General features: G+C 39.3%; 1 pseudogene; it reads right to left on the bottom strand.

The window, feature by feature from the left end:
• Positions 1–730: 730 nt before the first annotated feature.
• On the bottom strand, positions 731–2095 carry LOC104875792 (annotated as a pseudogene).
• Positions 2096–8015: the final 5920 nt, after the last annotated feature.

The raw sequence follows: 8015 nt of genomic DNA on the forward strand, positions 1-8015 counted from the left end.
TTTTTGGCTTGAGGCACTCAAATTTATCACATGTATAGTAAATCTTTATGTTATGGAGTGTCATTAAAAAACTTAGACTGCAACTAGTGGACAAACAGAAATTAAATCAATGATAGCTCATGATAGCAGGTTAACAAATGGCTTACCAATTTCTGAAGCTATTGTTTCTCAATTCAAAACAAAAATTTCAGATTTGCACAAAATAAACTGCTGTGAATTTACCCTTCAAAGTCAAATGAGAAAATAAACTAAGCTTTCTAATATATAGGCTAAAAATTCTTGGGATAACCAAGAATTTCTTAGAGGAGGGAAAAAAATAATAAATGCAAAAAAATCCCAATACAATTTACCAAGATAAGGGTTTAGAGGTTTCACTAACCTACCTCTTAGTGGCTTATTGTAACATTTCATCTTGAAGATTTTTTTATCCTTCCATTTCCTTCTTTATTCATTTTACAATTCCTCTCTTCCCTTTCCTCCTCCCCTCCACCCTCCAAAAATAAAGGGGAAAAGAATCTAAACACATGCACAGATGATCTTTCATTACTTTTGTTCCTATAAGCAGAAGCTGACTAAGGAACTCAGGCCTAAATGATGTAAGAAGAATCATAACATGAAAACCCATGGTTACAATTAAAGAGCAGCCTTATTAACTCAATAAACTTAAAAATCTAAGTTAAGTTTAAAAACCAGGCTAATTCATAGGAAAGGCCCCTAATTCTCAAACTGTTCACACTGTAACAATGATCCTGCCCAGAATCAAAACAGATCCTTGACAGGAATGCGTACAATTTGCACTCCTCTGAATACTCAACATAACTCTCACTAGAAACAGAGAAATAATTCTCTCATGTCACAGATAATTAGGTTGAATAAATGATTTAGATGTCTTATGTTTATATAAGAACTTAACTTCTTTTAAAAAGAAACCAGTTCATTCAAAAAGTGCTTTGATTTCTGTCTCTGGTAAAAAAAAAAAAAAGGCTGAAAGTTTCTTAGAATTTTGAGATGTGATTTTTTTTCTTCTTTCACCCCCTTACAAGCAGATGCCCCTTTCAGAATATTTTCAGGCTGTACAGGCAGGACTAAGGGAGAAATATGGCTCCAAAACCCATTCAATTTGTCTGGGTCCATATGGTTATAGGAGCTGGGGGTGCTGGTGAATTTAACTTTGAGGAAATCTCTCACTTTTTCTTTAATTTCCTTTAGACCTGGCCTGGTTCCAAAGATTAAAGTTACATCTTTGAAGGTAGCATTTTCATGATCACAATATTTGTAAAAGACTAGAGCCTGCATGCAGCGATTCAAAGTGGTGTACCACAGCTGCATTCTGGCCATTTGTGAAACCATTGCTCAATTCCTGATCTACCTCCAGTTTGACATTATCACTGTCTTGAGCAGATTTGACTGTCCCATCAATTGGGATGGCACAGACACTCCAAAAGGAAGAGTAGGCATCAGTAATTTGTTCACTCAGACACGTAAATGCTTCTTCAGCATCTTGGGCAGCTATTAAGATGTTTCTGAAGGAATGTTAGGCTTCTTTCCCACCGCTTCTTATCTTGACCTTGGTACTTATTTCTAAATTGTTTCATCTGGTTATGGAACATTTGGACAGCAGTAATTTCTACTGCAGGTGTATGAAAAAACAAAAATTCCCAAGGACAAGAACACTTACAAGAACAAAGAAGCATAAAAACCATTTCATCTTGAAAAAATACTCATTTTGGGGCTGTTCAGCTACTTGTTGGCTGGAGAGTGAGGGAGACTTGTTTCCATGTTTTGGTATCTGAATGCTGTCACTTTGTGTCCTAGTTCTCATTCTTATATGTTGTTCAAACCATTCCTGAGGGTATTTGTTTGTTTATTTTTAATATCCTGAGCTCAGCACTGAGGATTGCTTATTATGAGCTGTGGAGTCTTGACTTTGTGATAATCTCTGAACTGATTCTGGACACTGAGCAGATGATCTGGTGGTTTGTTCTCCAGATTCAACAGAATACCCAGATCTCACCTTAACAGTAGTGACAATCACTGTAAGAACTGTCATCATCAGTTCATTTTTCTTCAGAGAAATTGGCCTTCTATTTGACATTGGAGGCTTCTAATTGATTCATTGTAGTATTTTCATTTGTTCTGTATGCTGAATAAGATCTTGTGCTTCACAGAGGGGGTCTACAAAGGTTAATTACAGGATCTTCACTGGTCACTGGAGCTTCTTGTGTTCTGACAGATTTCTTTGAGACTGTTTGGTTTGTAACAGTTTGAGAAGATGGTTCATCCTCTTCAGAGGATAGAGAGTCCTGTAACCCTCTCCTGGTGGTAACTGGTGACCACTGTAGTGGATGCTGCTCTGAGTGCCACTAAAGAAGGCAGGCAGTCCTTCGGAGTTCATCTCTTCGACTTCTTGGGGTCGCGGCTGCCTCCGCTGCCCGGACCGCAGGTAGTAGGCATTTTCTCTCCCCTCTTTTGCAGAATCCAGTTGGAACTCTTTTGGCAGGGTTTGAATTCCCACCGGGGACCTTTTTTGGGCCATCTGGAGTTCGAAGACGCCCTACACTTCGGGCAGTTCCTCTGAGAACCTCGCTTCCTGCCCACCCTGCAGTGACAGAGGAGTTCCATACGCAAGCGTGTCACTGCTGCCACCATTTTGAGAAGCCCGGCGGAACCTTCCCTCCCATATAAATGAGTTTTAATAGATAACATCACCAGCATTATAATTTACTCTGTTATGGGGATATAGGGAGGGTGGCTCCCTATTGGGCAAAAGGAGAATTATCACAAGAAGGAAAAGAGACTTCCTCTGTGAATCCTTCTTTAGTACTTCTTTTTCTTTCCCTAGCTTATTTCACTTAACATGATGGTCTCCAGTTCTACCCATACTATCATAAATAATAGGATTTCATGAATCGTATTCCACTGTGAATATAAACCACGTTTCTTTATCCATTGTTAATGGACACTTAGGTCGATTTCATATCTTGGTATTGTGAATAGTGCTGCAATAAACATGGAAACACAAATGTTTCTTTGACACACTAATTTCGCGTATAGCTTGAAGAAATAGCTTGAAGAGAGCATTTTGAATGTTACCACAACGAAATGATAAATGTTTACAGTACACTAGTTGCCTGATTGGATTGATATACAATATGTACAAAGCATCACTTTACCCAATAAAGATGCACAATTATTATGCATCAATTAAAAACAAAACCTAAAGAGAGAGAAAACCCTTGTTTTGAAAAAGCTGAAGGGTGATCCATATACATATGTAACTTTGTTTCTTTATGATATAGGCTGAAAAGCTACATCAAACATGATTTCACCTGTTATCTTTTATAGTACATATTGAGTTTTAAATACTGTACATAAGTTTTCATGAAATCATATGTGGTAGTAACTTTGTTGTTTTGATTCTATCATATGTACTAGTAGTATTATTTAGTGAAAATTTGTTTCATTTATATGTATGGGTCAAGATATAAAATTTATTTCTTACTTAAAGCCATGGTTGAAAAGTTGAAAACTCAGTTCTAAGGTATCAGCCTAAAAGCACTCCAGGCAGTTGCCAGGAGCTCAGCCTATGCAGCTCTTGTTAAAGCTGGATACAGAATTTTATGGGCTCAGTACAAGTTGAAAAGGTGGGCCCCCTGTTTGAAAGGCAAGAGAAAAATGCTGTTAAAGATACCAAAATGTAGAGCTTTTCTTTTTTTACCCCCCATGGTTTCTGTCTCCACTTGTTTTGTTTTTCTTTGGTATTTAATATTGTGCTTCCTTGGGCATATATCCCTCAGGTGAAATACAAACTCCCAGGTAACTAGGGGCTCTGCCCTGACACTGGGATGTCACCAGCTGTTGGACTGACCTGCAGTGTGGCAAGGAGTTATTCCCCCTTCCAATGGGCTCACAGCAGATGCAAAAGGGACTTTAGAGACACCGCTTGGAATCTGGATGAGGGTGGGTAACAAGCTTAGGCTTCCATAGTGTTACCGACTGAAGCTGTAGTGGAGCTGCTAACCTTAGCAAGGGCATCAGTTATCCTGTCCCACCAGAAATGCCCCAGGGCACATGCATTTGCCCCTGTTCCTGTGCCTAGGCCCCTGCTGTTGGCAGAGTTCAGGAGCAATCCTACATAGTATACATGAGCAGATGGGGAGGTACAGAAACTATACCTGGAAGAGGGAGAGGCAGGAATGAAAGCACGTTTCATTGCCCTATCTTGGTTACACTTATAAACACACATTCAAAGATAAAATAAAGAATTTCAAGGGCCAGGGATTTAGCTCAGCGGTTCGGTGGCCTGCCTGCCTTGCAAGTGCAAGGACCCGAGTTTAATATCCGGTACCAAAAAAAAAGAATGTCAAGCCAGTGACTCCAGAGCACTAAATGTTTGGTTTGGAACCAGGCCAGGACTCCTTGAGAACACCCCTAGGTTTCATGATTTACTAGGAAAACTCAAGGTCTCTACAGATATTCATACTCATGGCTTTATTACTCGTGATTTATTACAATGAAAGGCTACAAAAGACAATCAGAAAAGGTAATGAGGATGTGGGACAAAGTCCAGGGTGACCAGGTGCAGTTTTCCAAGAGTCCTCTCCCAATAGAGTCACAAACAAATTGTAACAGCAAGTGCACAGCGGACAGTCTTATCAGTGAGGCAAGTGTCTTATCAGTGAGGGAAGTGTGGGAACCCTCCCCAAATCCAAGTTCCCACATATTAGCCAAGGGCCAACCTTGAAAGCAGGCCTTTGAAAAGCTCAGCTGACAGGCCTGTTGGGCAAGTTTCTTCTATCACAGAGCCTTTTCACAATGGGAGGCCGGCACACAACTGCACTGGATGCCCATGAAGTTGGCTTTGGCTGCTGTCCTTTTATTGTTGTGATGAAGCCTTGTTATGCAAATGGATTCAAGAGAACAGGGAGTTCAGGTTGCATCCTGAGGACCATAGAGACAAAATGGAGCTTTGAAATCTTTAGGATCAGTGGCTGTGAGGAAAGGAACCTTGGCCACTTGGCTGCTGTGCCCACAAGTATTGATGCAAAAGAGATTGGAAGAATCCAGCTTCATGTTTTGTATCTTAAACTGCTGGTCACACCCTTTATTTAATTTAACCCTTACCCTATTATTAACCCTCACACTACCATTATAGGAAGAAGCAAGAGGAATTCTATTTCAAAAATCAACATGATGGCAATTCCATGTATCATGAGATTAAATGGACATGAATGTTACTTGATATATGTGACTTTTGTAATGTCCTTTATTAAGAAATTCATTTTGTAGCTTTTAAAGAAAACAAAAAGCTGAGAGTATGTGTGTTAATTAATCATCCAGTATAATAAAGCACTCCAAAATATATTGGCTGAAACCACTGGCCATATATTTAGTTCATGAGTCTCAGGGTTGGCAGTTTGGACTGGGCTCAACTGGGAAGTTCTTCTGTTAGTCTCATACATTTTCAGTTGGCTTCCTGTCAGCCAATGGCTTTTTTCTGGGGATTGAGTGGCAGTGGCTATGGGAAATGGATGACTGGGTCATGTATTTCTTGGGCCTGAATTTGTTCACTTTAGCCCAGGGAAGTTTTCAAGAGAAGCTCCCATTTGCAAATGCTTTTCAAGTATCTCCTATGCCATTGGCCAAAAAAGTTACATGGCCAACACACATGCAACAAATGAGAAAATAGACTCCATCTCTGAATGCAGGGATCTTCAGGGCATCTTTCAGGGTTACAGATGCTAGAAGGGACAAAATTTGCAGTCCTCTTTTATACTTTGCTATTGACTTGCTGGAATTCAATTATAGGAAATGGAAATCAATAACAACTTGTATAACCTTCAATTGTATTCCAATTCATTGTTGAGGTAGGTTTCATTTATTCCTTTGTGATAAGTTAATCATCTGAGGGAAGTCTGAATCAAATACAACAAAAAACAACTCATTTTTAGGGCAGAAACAGTCGGATAACAACAATAACAGCAACAAAATGGCTACAATCTTTGATTTATATTTGAATATAGGAAAAAACATGAACTACAAATTTGGTTGAAAACTGACTGTCAGATATACCAACAAACTACTGGAATTCTCAACTCTTGACTAGTTTAATTTGTGGAGAACATTAAAGAGGCTTGTTTGTCAGTTCCCTATTCCTTTCTTTTAGGTGCTATTATTATACCATATTGTGGGTTTTTCTTTCCTCTCACTACTCACATATAAAATGTAGGGCAAAAAAGTGGCATTTTTCTTTTTTAAACAGCTTTGATAGGAAAATCAGTCATACAATGTGTGTGCTATTCTGAGTACTTAAGTCTTTAAAGAGGCAAAACGTCTCATCTCTAAATTGCCCTGAAATTTGGCCTTGAAAATCTTAACAGAATGGGATTTTGATGCTTTTGCTGTCCATGAACTTTTAAAATACATATTCCAATTTTATACCTAGGCCTCTGATTGCTTTTGCTTCTTTTTGCAAATTATGTTTATGCAGTGGCATTTGAACTGGCTCTTACACATATTTAGACATCAGGCAAAGACTAGGGCTTGGCAGAGGAAACAGAGAGCACTCTGGGGAGAGAGGAGCCCTGATTTCTGACCCTTCTAAGATAGAAAGTATCATAGGAGGGAGTTCTTCACCAGAGGCCCAGGCAGCCAGGTGTGTAGTTCTTGTGGCCAGAATTTGGAATCTTTCCTGTTCGTTGACCATGTGGGTTGATGGACATATTAAACTAGAGCTTAGAGGGAGGACACTATCTCCTAGCACACATACCATTGTGGGCACTAGGTAAGGGGGACTCACCAATGCTTTTACTTCACTCTTTTGAGCACTTGCTTTGTGAACAAAATTATCTTAGTGTCTTAGTTACTTTTATCATTGTTGAGGCAAAATGTTCAACATCCAAAGTTAAAGGAAAGGTTTATTTAGCTCATAGTTTGTAGAGGTTTCAGTCCATAGTTGACTGGCACCAAGGCAGGGTGGCATGGAAGATGGGTATCACAGAAGGGAAACAGTTCATGGCAGGCAGAAGGTAGCAAAACAAGCAAGGGACAACCTAGGCTACTTAGGGCAGGTAGCACTCACACTCAATCCCAGTGCTATTGATTCTAGCACTGCACCATGAATCAATTCCAGTGTCATACACTGTAGATCCAGCCACCTCTGAAAAAGCCCTACCTATGACCACATGAGGCTTTGAGGGGGCATCTAGATACAAACCATAACACTTAGTCAGCTTGGACTTCTGTAGCAAGACACCACAAGCTATGTGGGTTAAATGACATTTTTATTTTTTTACAGTTCTGATGGCTGGAAATTCAAAGTCAGGGTGTCAGCATGGTTGGGTTCTGGGGAGGTCTCTCTTTTTGACTTGTGCACAGCCACCTTTTCATTGTGTCCTTACTTATAAGGGAACTACTCCCGTGATGACAGCCTTACCCTTATGACCTCATTGAATCATAATAGCGATAACCTACAGGTGCAGCTGAAGATTGCCAGCAGGGGCCAGTGTAGTAATCGGAGCTCCCTTTGTATATCTAGCCTGTATTACATTATTTTACTGTCTCCTCAAATGAGCAGACCAAAAATAAATAAATAACCCATTGCTACTTAAATTACCATAACTGGCCTAAATTGTCTCAACAAATTAAATAAAACATTTCTACCAGCTAAGTTGTGCAGATCTGGCCTGAGAAATATCTATATTATCTCTATTTCAGAGTATAAAAAAATCTGAATTCTGTATAACTTGCTAATAATAGCAAACACCCAAACTCCCACAACTATTTTGTGGCCAGCTAGTGATAACTATCCAAAACCACGATACCCTAAAAGTGCGTCTTTGACTAAGGAAAAACTCTTAGGTAATAACCTAAGGAATTAATAGGCATTGTATTTATAAAACCAATTTTTTATATTATCTTGATTGGCTAACAACCTGGATGGAAACATGTCACCAACTTTAAAGACAACTTTACTCTTTATTCATTGATTTAAATTAGCCCACTGTTAAGCTATG

The sequence above is a fragment of the Fukomys damarensis genome, unplaced genomic scaffold (genome assembly GCF_012274545.1).
Source record: "Fukomys damarensis isolate Sample0158 unplaced genomic scaffold, DMR_v1.0_HiC HiC_scaffold_39, whole genome shotgun sequence".
Classification (NCBI taxonomy): Eukaryota; Metazoa; Chordata; class Mammalia; order Rodentia; family Bathyergidae; genus Fukomys; species Fukomys damarensis.